This window comes from Bubalus kerabau, chromosome 20 (genome assembly GCF_029407905.1).
Source record: "Bubalus kerabau isolate K-KA32 ecotype Philippines breed swamp buffalo chromosome 20, PCC_UOA_SB_1v2, whole genome shotgun sequence".
In the NCBI taxonomy this organism is placed as follows: Eukaryota; Metazoa; Chordata; class Mammalia; order Artiodactyla; family Bovidae; genus Bubalus; species Bubalus kerabau.
Window position 1 is genome coordinate 17,231,386 of NC_073643.1, and position 13,176 is coordinate 17,244,561.

At 42.4% G+C, this 13,176-nt stretch overlaps 1 non-coding gene across 1 annotated transcript; it reads right to left on the bottom strand.

The window, feature by feature from the left end:
• Positions 1-230: 230 nt before the first annotated feature.
• Positions 231-299, bottom strand: LOC129635671 (small nucleolar RNA SNORD36). Its single transcript, XR_008706424.1, has one exon. It is a non-coding gene; the product is annotated as a small nucleolar RNA SNORD36 (small nucleolar RNA).
• Between the last annotated feature and the right edge of the window lie 12,877 nt (positions 300-13,176).

The following is a 13,176-nucleotide window of genomic DNA, read 5'->3' on the forward strand; positions in this document are numbered from 1 at the left end:
CTAGAGTGTATTTTGAGCAAAAACAGTAACTTAAAAGCTAATGTAGAGAACCTACTGTTTAGCAAAGAGAACTCTACTCAAGGATCTGTGGTGACCTAAATGCGAAGAAAATCTAAAAAAGAGTAGATATATGTATAATGGATTCACTTTACTGTACAGCAGAAACTAACACAATGGTGTAAAGCAACTATATTCCAATAATTTTTTTTTTTAAAGCTAACATGGTAGCAACTGCTCAGGGTTAAAAAGCTCATGTATTTCCACTTGAAGGTTTAATTGAGAAATTCACATGATTGTAACATGGTTTCTTCCTAATGTTTCATGATCTCATTTTTTTTTCCTTTAAAAATTGGACCCATCAGGAATTTATTTTTGATCCAAGTTACATAATATAGATCTGACTTTACTTGATATCTTGATAGCTATGCATCTGCCGTACCTCGTTTACTAACTAATCCATCTTTCCCTGATAGATTTTAAATGTCACTGTTACCATATATTAAATTTACTTCTGTATTTTTTGACTTTCACAATACATCATTTTGTTTCTTTAAACTCTCCAATATAACCCACCCCGTCTTGAATCCCTCATTCCCATCATGACTGTCTAGGAGAGCAGCCACTGAAGCCTCCCCTTTAGTAAACTTGTTCATTCCAGGCAACAATGCTGCTGCTGCTGCTGCTGCTACTAAGTCACTTCAGTCGTGTCCGACTCTGTGCAACCCCATAGACAGCATTCCACCAGGCTCCTCTGTCCCTGGGATTCTCCAGGCAAGAATACTGGAGTGGACTGCCATTTCCTTCTCCATCAGGCAACCACAGGGGATTTTTTATGAAACTTTTTCCACTGCATGCTCTAGATTTGCTATAACCCATTTCCCCTGGTAGCTCAGCTGATAAAGAATCCACCTGCAATGCAGGAGATCCTGGTTCGATTCCTGGGTTGGGAAGATCCCCTGGAGAAGGGATAGGCTACCCACTCCAGTATTCTTGGACTTTCCTGGTGGCTCAGATGGTCAAGAATATGCCTGCAATGTGGAAGCCCTGGGTTCAATCCCTGGGTTGGGAAGATTCCCTGGAGAAGGGAACAACTACCCACTCCAGTATTCTGGCCTGGAGAATTCCATGGACAGGGGAGCCTGGTGGGCTACAGTCCACGGGGTCAGAAAGAGTCAGATGTGACTGAATGACTTTCACTTTCACTTTTCGGGCTTCCCTGGTAGCTCAGTTGGTAAAGAATCCACCTGCAATGCAGGAGACCCTGGTTGGACTCCTGAGTTGGGACGATCTCTTGGAGAAAGGATAGACTACCCACTCTAGTATTCTTAGGCTTCCCTGGTGGCTCAGTCAGTAACGAATCCACTTGCAATGTGGGACACCTGAGTTTGATCCCTGAGTTGGGAAGATTCCCCTGGAGGAAGGCATAGCAACCCACTCCAGTATTCTCTGGAGAATCCACATGGACAGAGGAGCCTTGTGGGCTACAGTCCATGGGCTTGCAAAGAATAGGACATGACTGAGTGACTGAGCCCAGCACAGCATATTTTCCCCTAGTGGCAAGTTCACCATTATCTTCAAACCTAGCCAGGTCAAACCCAATCCCAGATTCCCATCTTGACGGTCTCATTTCTGCAACCACTTCCAATATCAAGTATGTCAGACAAATTTCAATGCCCGAAAATTTCAATACAGAAAACAGAAATCACCCTGTGTATTTTACACAGGAAGAGATTGAATAAAGAGAATTAAGTCCTTACCAAATCATTGGGAGGCCTGGAGAAGCACTTTTAGGCTAGATATCTTGGAATGAATAACACTGCCAAACTGGTCCACCATGGGAGCTGCTACTTCTGAGGCTACTGGAGCCATGCTAGGGCTGGAGCCACAGCCTCTGCCTGAGGGTAGAAGAGGGGCATCTTATCCTGTGATCCCGGATCTCAGAGTTAGATCAAAAAGCTGCCACAACCACTGCTGCTTCTTGACACCTGGGAAGCTTGAGAATAAAGAAGGAACTAGCTGCAATGAAACCACATCCTTCTCCTCCTGTGGCAGGGCCAGGAGCCACAGGAGGACGGTTTCCTAACTTCCACCTTCCTGATCTCAAGTGAATACATCTAATTAGGGAACCGGATGCTATTTTTAGGCTTCCAATCCCTTAGCTAGCACTTCTTCATAAAAATCTTTCCCATTTCTTATGAAGTTTATTCCCAGGTAATTTACCTTTCTCATCACTAGTATAAATAAGATCTTTTCTTCCATTATAGCTTCTATTTGGTTGTTGCCTGTTACATGAACATTATGCATATTAATTTTATGCTCTGAATAAAATCTTTTACAGTTTATAAGTGGTTTATTCATTGACAATCTCCCATTTTAGTCACAACATCTGAAAATTGTACTTTTCCTTCTTTCCTTCTTGTCTGATTTCTGACATTAATACGCTCACTCTTCCCTACAGCATGGGATTCCCAGATGGCTCAGTGGTAAAGAATCCAACTGCTAACTCAGAAGATGCAGGTTTGACCCCTGGGTCAGGAAGATCCCCTGGAGGAGGAAATGTCAACCTACCCCAATATTCTTACCTGGAGAATCCCATGGACAGAGGAGCTGGGCAGACTACAGTCCACAGGGTCGCAAAGCATTGGACATGACTAAGCAACTGAGCATATCCCTAGAGTACAACTAACCCCTGCACTCCTGTTAAGACTTGGTTTAAGATGGCATTCTCTCAATAAGTCCTACTCTGATCTCCCTATTGAAAAGTGTAACCTACTCTCTAATCCTTTGAAACTCTATCTTGCTGTTTTCATTCCTGCTTTCCATGGTCCTTACTGAGTTTTCTTTAGTGTCTGTTCTTTCACGGACTGCTACCAGTTTTCCTTCAATTCTTTGATGACTTTTTCTCTCCCCCTTCACTTCTTTCTGAAGTGCTACCAGCTCGTGTTTTATCTTCTGTCTCACCTTTTCTCATGTGAGCTGCTTGCAGGCTTTGGATGTTGGTAGGGTTCACGTTCCTGGCTGGAAGGAGTTTTTCTCATGGCTTGGCATTAAGCGAGTGAATTTAGCCTTTATTTCTTCTCAGTGAAAAAATAGGCAGGTGGAAGGCTGCTCGTAGCACGGTCCTCCTCTCTCCGAGCTCACTGGCAGGCTTTCTCCTGAAAATACATGTTATTTCTGCCTGCGCCTTCCCTGAGCTTTGCCCTCTTTGCTTCTGCCTTCATTCTCTGCATGCTGCTCTTCGAGCTGAGGTTGGCTTTGTTCACCGTCTACTCTGAGCCCTCTGCCTTGGAGGATCCACCAGCCCCACCTGAGATCTGCTCCCATGACATGGGTGTGCTGACTCCACCCCTGCCCGTGTCCTTACGGAGCCTCACTGCCCTGGGGATCACTGCCGTCAGTCTTGTATGGTTTGGAGCCTCAGATGTCTCCTTGTTTTGTCAAAGATGAGTGTTTTAGTCAATTCTGGCTATCATGTGCGTGCATGCTCAGTTGTGTCCGACTCTTTGTGACCCCATGGACTGTAGCCCATCAGGCTCCTCTGTCCACGGGATTTCCCAGGCAAGAATACTGGAGTGGGTTGACATTTCTTCTTCCAGGGGATCTTCCCAACCCAGGGATCAAACCCACATCTCCTACATCTCCCTCTGGCTACTACAACAACAGCAAAAAAACAAAGATGAGCGACTTAAAGAAAAAACAGTTTTGAGGTTTTCCATGCTGCTGCTGCTGCTGCTAAGCCACTTCAGTCATGTCCAACTCTGTGTGACCCCATAGACGGCAGCCCACCAGGCTCCCCCGTCCCTGGGATTCTCCAGGCAAGAACACTGGAGTGGGTTGCCATTTCTTTCTCCAATGCATGAAAGTGAAAAGTGAAAGTGAAGTCGTTCAGTTGTGTCCTGACTCTTAGCGACCCCATGGATTGCAGCCTATCAGGCTCCTCCATCCATGGGATTTTCCAGGCAAGAGTACTGGAGTGGGGTGCCATTGCCTTCTCCAGAGGTTTTCCATATTGACATCTAAAAATAAAAAGCAGAAATTTACTTTCATGTATTAAAAGACCCATCTCATCCTCCTAGAAAGAAATATGTAAACTGTTTCCTTCCTCCCTGTAAGTGTTGAATACAAGCACCTATTTGCTAGAGTAGATGAAATATCATATATATATATATTTAGTATCTTGGCGAAAGTAATTGTTTTAATTTCTACCATGTTTTTACTGGAAACATATAACAGAGAAATGACCATTTGACATCTGCCAAATAACCAAGGACACACTATGGCTCCCAGTGTTATTTCAATTTATTGTCTTAGCAGGGAGCAGGCTAAATGGCTCATGGCTCTTTTCTGCGTCTTCTGTGTATCTAACACATTCCTGAAATAAAGCCATTGAAATAACAGAATTCCTCTGTGAAATTGTTCACCTGAGGAGAACTGCTCATCCTAAATATTTGGATTTTGATTAAGATGAGTATCTTCAACAATCAAAACCTCTATCATTAGTGTCAAGAACTATAAAGGGTATGACATCTTACCGTACTTGTGAGCTAGTAAGTTAACCCATCAGTTTCACAGATGCCAACAGAGGACAAGAGACCCCTGGGTCAGAGACAAAGGACTTTATTACTCATTGCACAGTGGTCAGTCTGAGCTCCATGCTTCTGTCAGCTCACTTTGTCCCCATGGGAAGAATTTGTGGAGCAGTCTAGATAGATTCAACACACACACACAGCCATGGCTAAGAAACTCTGGGTTTAGGTAACTTCTAATGGGGCAGTAATAAGCCTGCTCAACCTTGACCCCTGAGGCAGATATTATCTTTATTATTCTAGATAGAAAACAAACCTGCCCTCTGCTCCACAGGGAGAAACCAGCTCCATTTCAAGGCTGTTTGCTATACAATCCATCCTTCAAAACATAGTTTGGAACCAATATGTCAATGCCTTTACTCAGAAGACCCATGTGGAACTTTCTCCCAACAATTGGGAGTAGCCTTGCCATCAGCTCGACTCAGGAGCTTTTCCAACAGAAGTGTATTCTGCAGCCTGGAAAGGCAGCCAAACCTCAGAGTCACAGACACTCTGAGGACAAAGTTTACTGGATATCTTCTTTCTGTGTTTTTCAATCTTAAACTACACAACACAGGTACTTAGTACAAAAGTAAAAACTAGAAGTGAGTAGGCAGTAAAATGCAGGTCTTTCTCCCTATGCCCCAGTGAGTCAGCTTCTCCCCTCAGAGGAAATCAGGTGATTTTGAGTTTCCTGGAATTTCCCTTCCTCCTGCCCTTCCTTCTTTCCTTTTGTCTTTCTACCTTTCTTTCTGTCTCTCTCCCCTTTCTCTTCCTTTTCCTCTTTCTTTCCCTTTCTCTTTCCCTTTCTTCCTCTCCTTCATTCTTTCCACAAACATACACACAACACATAAACACATACAAAAAACACACAAACACACACAAAAACGCACAAGGGTTGGATGTGTGTGTATACTCAAGTTTTCCCTCTACCTGGAATTCTTGTTTACTCCTCTGCACAACCCAACCCACCAGAAACAATTAAAATTAAGACAGATGAAAAATCTATAACCTAAACACTCCAGTTCCATACAGTGACTTTCAAAATTCCTGCATTCCCTAATTCCTGCATTCCACACTGACTCACTGAACTCATACATGTAGGGCAGTTAGGATCTAACCACACAGTTCTAAGCTAAAGAATGCAGCTGCGCTTTGAACAATGCTGGGATTAGGGGCACCGACCACTGGCAGTCAAAAAATCTGTAGTAGGTTCCACTCTGCAGACTCAACCAACCAGATCATGTAGTACTGTAGTACATATTTATTGGGAAATAAATCACATGAAGGGGACCTGTGAAGCTTATACCTATGTTGTTCAAGGCTCAACTGAAGACTTCTCTGGTGGCTCAGACAGTAAAAGAATTTGCCTGCATTGTAGAAGACCTGAGTATGATCCCTGGGTTGGGAAGATCCCCTGGAGAAGGGAATGGCAACCCACTCCAGTATTCTTGCCTGGAGAATCCCATGGACAGAGGAGCCTGGCAGGTTACAGTCCATGGGATCACAAAGTCAGACAAAGCTGAGTGACTAGCACTTTCCCTTTCAACTGCAGTTAGAGCAGGAAACATAAATGTACTATAGGAGATCAGAAGCTGGAGGGACTGCTGGGAGGATCAATGGTAGATGTGACATCCAAGGTGGCTCTGAGGAAAGGAACAGGGATGCATGTGAGCTGGGTGGCAGCTGGCAAGTGGAGGAGTAGACAGGCCTTAGGGAAGAAGGAAGATGTGAGCAAAGGTACAGGGAGGCAGAAAGGTGAAGCACACACTGGAGAAACAAGGAGCAGTCCATGGAGCTGGGCAGAAGGCTGGTGAGGAAAGAGGAGTCGTTCATGGTGAGGCCTCAAATGTGACGCTGCTGCCAATTTTGTTCTTCCTGGGCATGATGAGTGCAGCAAAAATGACTGCTTTGGTCCCACCACAAGACGAGGTTCCTGAAGCCACGTGGAACAACTCATGCATCATTCAGGACATCTTACTTCTGGCATCTACTTCTGTCATGGCAAGCAAAGCTTTCTGAGCCTAACTTGAGCTCCCGAGCCCCCAATGTTGCTCATTACTCACGTCAAAAGTTGGTGCTCTGAACCCTGGAAAGCCCTATACGTCTTCTCGTCTTCTTTCATATATACTGGACATAATTTAAAATCATTCAGGGACTTCCCTGGTGGTCCAATGACTATGACTTTGCAGTCCCAATGTAGGGGGCCCGAGTTTGATCCCTGGTCAGGGAACTAGATCCCATATGCCACGGTGAAGACCCAGTGCAGCCTAATAAATAAATACTTTTAAAAAAAAGAAACTTCTGTTGTTTATAAAATAAAATCCTTCCATCTGACATCTTCCAGGATATCCTACAGATATTACTCTGCTATTTAACTGTTGTCCAGTACACCTAAGTCCATAGACAAAAATGAATTATGACTTTTATAAAGTCCCATGGTTCATTAACCTATAGAAATAGAAATGAGGAATCAAATAGATGAAATAGAAAAAGGGAATGTGTTAGAGGTCTGTGACTTACTGTGACTCATAGTTTGGGTTTCTTTTGTTCCCATAATTCAGAAGTTCTGACAGGTTCTCAGCCCAGTGAGTGAGAGGTAAATATTCTCATATGGCGAATCCTTAACAAAAAAGCAAAAAACATACACCCAAATCAGTGTTGTCTTAGTGTGGGTTTCCTCAGGAGAAGACCCTGAGACAAGGATTCGCAGGAAGCAGTTCATTTGGGAGGACAGCCAGGGGGCACTGGTGGGGGAGTGAAGGAGGGAAGTGGGGAGTGGAGGGTCCAGCAGGCCATGTGTGGCTGGAGGGGACTGAACCCACCCTGGGCAACTCTGGGAGCCAGTGGAGAACACACTACAGTTTCCTGCCTGAGAGGTGAGGCAGTTGGCTGAGAGCTGTTGGCTGGAAGAGGTTTGTGTGCGTGCATGCGTGCATGCTAAGTCACTTCAGTTGGGTCTGACTCTTTGCAACCCTATGGACTATATAGCCTGCAAGACTCCTCTGTCCATGGGATTCTCCAGGCAAGAATACTGGAGTGGGTTACCATGCCCTCCTCCAGGGGATCTTCCTGACCAAGGGATCGAACTGGCATCTCATACGTTTGTTCTCTGGTAATTTTGGCTGCAATTCCTGTTGGGAGCACCACAGGCACCCTCAAGCTACCAGATACAGTGCTGGCCACTAAACAGTCAGGAGGGGATACAGGTGGGTTACGCCTGTATCTGCTACAGGGGTCATTACAGGGCCAAGGGAGTCCTTTGATGCATGTTATACATTCACAAATGCTTCCAGATTTAAGTGAAAACATCATCTCCACGGGCACAGAAGCAGTTATAGAGACATACACACGGGATTGAAGGAAGGTGTCTATCAAGCAAATTTCACTTTGTTTCCCTTCAACAGACATGGTAGTAATGGTTATATATGATGAATTTAATATTTGTCATTATCCTGTAATTAGTATAACTATATTGTCTTGCACTTTTGTGTTAAAAGATGTACTTCATTAAATGTGGATGTCTAAAATATTTAATTAACAATTTAAATATTTTATATCCTTGCTTTGACTTTTTTATTCTTTAATATATTTGGAACCTTGAAAATTTAACCGGAACCTCCGTCTCCATTGGAAAGGTCTCCATTAAAAACAAGAGAATCATGGAGAAGTTAGGAGTCTTTAGGGCCCTCTCTCTATACTATATGTCATCTGAAAATAGTGATAGTTTTTCTCCTTCCTTTCTGATTTGGATAACTTTTATTTCTTTTTCTTGCTTAATTACTGGGTTAGGACATCTTTTCATACAGTTTTTAGCTTGTAATCATGTAACTTTTATATATTCAAAAGACTTTTTTAAAAAGACAAAAATAAATCCCCCACGTAGAAAACAGTTTGGGACAAATGAGCCTAACTTTATTTGAAATGTGGCAACATAGCTACACAGAGAACAGAATTATTTCAGTACTCTGATCATCTACTCCTGGTGGGAGCTGATCTAAGGGTAAAGGAAGAGAATGAAATCTCAGACTTTACTCCAAAATGTATTATTAATATAGTGTTATAATTCTAATCTAGGAGAAAACAAATATATCATTGGAATTAGGACAAAACAAAAGTTACAAATCAAGATTTTCAGTATAACAGATGCAAAAACAAATATTTAGTCACAGAAGTTAAAACACTGTAAAGTTAAAATGTCTATATGAACTCATCCTTTAAGAGTATGTATGTCTTTCCTAGATCTGTACACTGGACAGTCACCCCAAGATGAATCACTTTACAACACACCGCTTGAAGAACTGATGTTGAACATATCAGTCATTAGACACATTTACATTCAATGGGTTTAAATTTCACAGTTCTCACTAGTAGTTGCATGTTTTCTGGATTGGGAAGAAATGGTTGGAAAGTACACTCCCAGTTCATACTGTGGAAAGAGTTTACTGAAGCTGCTCCTCTCAACCAGATCCACTCTGATGACACTTTCAGATGAGCATAAAGCATAGTAAAGAGAAGGCATCTGGATTAATGTTGGCTGAAGAAGAATTAAAACTATTGGCGGCAAAGCATCGCCCCGTCCAGTAGAGAACTTGCCATCTCTGACTAGCACCAGTTCATCCCCTCTCCCCACATCACCACCCCAGTTAGCAAGCACCCTTGACTTCCAGGCCCCTGCAAACCAAAAAGACTCTGCAAAGTTTGCTTCTAACATTCCCGTTTTTCTCATATATAGCAGAAGGGGAGATTTATACACTCCCAATAAAATGATGACTTCTTTTACTTACAATATTCTACTAAACAAAACTCTTTTAAAATACACATTTCCATTGCCACATTACAGTGATAACCAATATTCATAATAATGACCTTGAGGGTCCATCAGACTCTGAGGAAACTAATGAATAATTAAGAAATGGAGACAGTTTTTCAATAGGATTTCATGCTTAGTGCTTTTTGTATTCTAACAGCTTTAATAGATGGTCACGGTTGAGTGTCTAATTCCCCAGTCATGTGAGTAAGTTCAGTTCTGTTCAGTCGCTCAGTCGTGTCCGACTCTTTGTGACCCCATGAACCGCAGCACGCCAGGCCTCCCTGTCCATCACCAACTCCCGGAGTTCACTGAGACACGGCCATCGAGTCAGTGATGCCATCCAGCCATCTCATCCTCTGTCATCCCCTTCTCCTTCTGCCCCCAATCCCTCCTAGCATCAGAGTCTTTTCCAATGAGTCAACTCTTTGCATGAGGTGGCCAAAGTACTGGAGTTTCAGCTTTAGCATCAATCCTTCCAAAGAAATCCCAGGGCTGATGTCCTTCAGAATGGACTGGTTGGATCTCCTTGCAGTCCAAGGGACTCTCAAGACTCTTCTCCAACACCACAGTTCAAAAGCATCAATTCTTCGGCGCTCAGCCTTCTTCACAGTCCAACTCTCACATCCATACATGACCACAGGAAAAACCATAGCCTTGACTAGACGGACCTTTGTTGGCAAAGTAATGTCTCTGCTTTTCAATATGCTATCTAGGTTGGTCCTAACTTTCCTTCCGAGGAGTAAGCGTCTTTTAATTTCATGGCTGCAGTCACCATCTGTAGTGATTTTGGAGCCCAGAAAAATAAAGTCTGACACTGTTTCCACTGTTTCCCCATCTATTTCCCATGAAGTGATGGGACCAGATGCCATGATCTTCATTTTCTGAATGTTGAGCTTTAAGCCAACTTTTTCACTCTCCACTTTCACTTTCATCAAGAGGCTTTGGAGTTCCTCTTCACTTTCTGCCATAAGGGTGGTGTCATCTGCATATCTGAGGTTGTTGATATGTGTCCTGGCAATCTTGATTCCAGCTTGTGCTTCTTCCAGCCCAGTGTTTCTCATGATGTACTCTGCATATAAGTTAAATAAGCAGGGTGACAATATACAGCCTTGACTACTCCTTTTCCTATTTGAAACCAGTCTGTTGTTCCATGTCCAGTTCTAACTTTTGCTTCCTGACCCGCATACAGATTTCTCAAGAGGCAGGTCAGGTGGTCTGGTATTCCTATCTCTTTCCGAATCTTCCACAGTTTATTGTGATCCACACAGTCAAAGGCTTTGTCATAGTCAATAAAACAGAAATAGATGTTTTTCTGGAACGCTCTTGCTTTTTCTATGATCCAGCAGATGTTGGCAAGAGGCTTTATTGTGTTTCAGTGGCCCTGCCATGCTAAGTTTTCATGGTGGTATTAAACCAAAATCTGAGGTGTGTTACAAATCCTTAGCCAACTCAAGCACAGCCATGCAGGCTGCCACATGAGCTGCAGCCAGAGGGAGTTGCGGATAGCTGGAACCACTCAGAATTCATCCTTTTCCTTCTGGATTAAAAAATAATAATAATTCTGGGAATTAAGTATTACTATAAATGAAATCATATGCCAAGATATTGTTCTTATTGAGGAACCATTTGTTACCCTTAGCCATACTAACATGTTTAAAGAATTTGACAGAGGATTGATAAAATCTGTTAGAACTAATAAATAAATTTGGTAAAGTCACAGAATACTACATCAATATACAGAAATCTGTGGCCTTTATATTAATAACAAGCTATCAAAAAAAGAAATTTAGAAAACAATTCCATTTACAATTTCATCAAAAAGAATAAAATACTAATTTTATGTATAGTAGTATGTATCTCGGAGAAGGCAATGGCACCCCACTCCAGTACTCTTGCCTGGAAAATCCCATGGACGGAGGAGCCTGGTAGGCTGCAGTCCATGAGGTCGCTAAGAGTCAGATACGACTGAGCAACTTCACTTTCACTTTTCACTTTCATGCATTGGAGAAGGAAATGGCAACCCACTCCAGTGTTCTTGCCTGGAGAATCCCAGGGACGGGGGAGCCTGGTGGGCTGCCATCTATGGGGTCGCACAGAGTCGGACACGACTGAAGTGACTTAGCAGCAGCAGTATGTATCTGTTAATCCCAAACTCCTTATTTATCCCTCCTCCTCTTTCCCCTTGAATAATCAGAAGTTTGTTTTCTATGTCTGTGACTCTGTTTTGTAAATAAGCTCTTTTGTGTCGTTTTTCAGATTCTACCTATAAGTGATATCATATACTTATCTTTCTCTGACCTACTTCACTTAGTATGATCATCTCTAAGTCTGTCATGTTGCTGCAATTGTTATTATTTCATCTTTTTATAACAAATATTACGTAAACACATTTTTATCCATTCATCTGTTGGTGGGCACTTGGGTCGTTCCCATGTCTTGGCTACCATAAACAGTGCTGCTATGAACATTGGGGCGCATGTATCTTTTCTCTTTTTCTTATGGAAGTAGAGTTGATTTACAATATTGTGTTACTTTCAAGTGTACAGCAAAATGATTCATTTTTTAGATTCAGATTCATTCCCTTTATGGCTTATTATTAAGAATAGTTTCCTGAGCTATACAGCATGTATCTTTTTGGGTTAGAGTTTTCATCTTTTCCAGATATACACGGTTTCTCCATTTTTAAGAGCTCTTTGTGCACTTGCCCTCATTTGTGAAATAACTTGCAAATATTCTCTCCCAGTTTGTCATTGGCCTCTTTATTTTGTTGATGGTGTTTCATCCTGTTTGTTTCTAGGTAGTAAAATTTATTAACGTCTTCCTCCTTTATGTTATTCCTCCTTTTGAGAGGCTTTCCTCACTTCCAAGTTATAAAGTAATTCACTTGTTTGGTTTCATGTTCTACATTTGGGTCTCTGATCCATTTGGAGTTTATTTCAAATAGTGTGAAGTTTAGACTCATTATCTTTCTTTTCCAGATGGCTTTTTCTCTGTCCCAACACCATTTATTAAAAAGCCCATATTTTCCTCAGACAGGAATAACTTGATTAATTTTAGACATTAACTTAAAATAAAGGAGCACACAGAGACTAAGGAACAAACATCAGTGAGAAATGAGATCCACAAATAGACACTTTCACTCTAGGGGGAACTGAACCTCTCCCCCACTATTTGGAACAGCGCTCACAATGGTAGACAAGTGCTGTCCTCCACTGGCCGCCCCAGAAACATGCTCTATCCTGCCCAGTGTCTGCCTCAGTCCTGCCGACACCACTGTAAAGGCCCTCCTAGACCCTTTCACTTACACCTCGCTGCCTCTGAGAACGTGGTCTGTGCCTGCCAGAGCCTGACACACCAACAGCATCACGAATACACACCAACCTATCAGCAGAAGGGGAGGCAGTAATGGTTCCATTCCATCACCGCCAAATTAGAAAGTTTACAGAGTGAAGCTGAAAAACACTCAATTAGGTCTCACTTCATTTAAAAGTTCAGTGAGGTGGGATTTGCCTGGTGGTCCAGAGGATAAGACTCCGTGCTCCCAGTGTTCAATGCCTATTTTGGGAACTAGATCCACATGTCACTAAGAGTTCGCATGCCGCAACTAAGACCCAGTGCAGGCAAATAAATAAATTTAAAAATACATATTTTTTTTAAAAAGAAAGAAATTCAGTGTCATATTATTTATCTTGATCATCTTCCTTATTTACTATACAAAGCTCTGGTCTAATTTGTGACTGGTTTCGTAAATCAAGTCCACCTTCAAAGGCTTAAGGTCAATTTCCTAGGACACTAAAG